Source organism: Nicotiana attenuata, unplaced genomic scaffold (assembly GCF_001879085.1).
Source record: "Nicotiana attenuata strain UT unplaced genomic scaffold, NIATTr2, whole genome shotgun sequence".
NCBI lineage: Eukaryota > Viridiplantae > Streptophyta > Magnoliopsida > Solanales > Solanaceae > Nicotiana > Nicotiana attenuata.
In genome coordinates this window covers 85,652-86,555 of record NW_017670252.1, presented here as the reverse complement: position 1 = coordinate 86,555, position 904 = coordinate 85,652, and positions in this window count along the sequence as shown.

The following is a 904-nucleotide window of genomic DNA, read 5'->3' as shown; positions in this document are numbered from 1 at the left end:
CCCCCCCCGCAAAAAAAAATATTTTACCTTTTTTTTTTTGTATTTTTCAATTTTCTATTTTTTTTTGTTTTTCTGCACACCCCCCTCCCCGTGTAAATTTTATTTTTTCAAATATTTTCAGTGCTGGTTTTTTCATTTCTTCGGTTTACAGGTTCAAATTTGGCGAGTTCCAAAGTTATGAGTTCAGAGGTTTATGTGTTTGGAAGTTTGCAGGTTTATAAATTGTAGAGTTTAAAAGTTCAAAATTTTGCGGGTTTGAAAGTTTAGAGGTTCAGAAGTTTATCAAATTTATGGGTTAGGAAGGTTCTTGGTTCGAAAGTTTATGGCTTCATGTTTATTGTATCTAAATCATTTATGATTACTCTTGAGAAGTTATTTTCTTTAATTTGTGTATCAAACACCGGAAAATGAGTAAAATTACTACTTGTTTTCCAAGAAAAATATTTTCCTTTATACCAAATACACCGAAAAGAAAGTACTATTAATATTATTTCAATTTAGGTTGGGGTTGGGGGTGGGGTGGGGTTGATGGGGATGTGGAATGGGAGAAGGTTGAAAAAGAATTTTGAAAAATGTTTTCCCTTCTCTTGATAGGGAAAATATTTTCCTTCAATTGGAGGAAATTGAGTTCGTGAGGAAAATATTCTCCAGAATATTTAAGCCAACCAAACATGGGAAAATTGAAAAATATTTTCCGAAAAATATTTTTCTTCTTACCAAATACACCCCTAGTCTAATTCACCTTTCAAATTTCTTTAAGTTTTTTATGTTACCTCATCTATGTGTTTGCAACAAATCGTAATAATACCCATTGAAAAAAATTTATTTTTTGCCTATATTTTTTGAATGTTATATATAATTGGTAATATATTAGGTATTTTTTTGTAGCATAACTAAAATGACT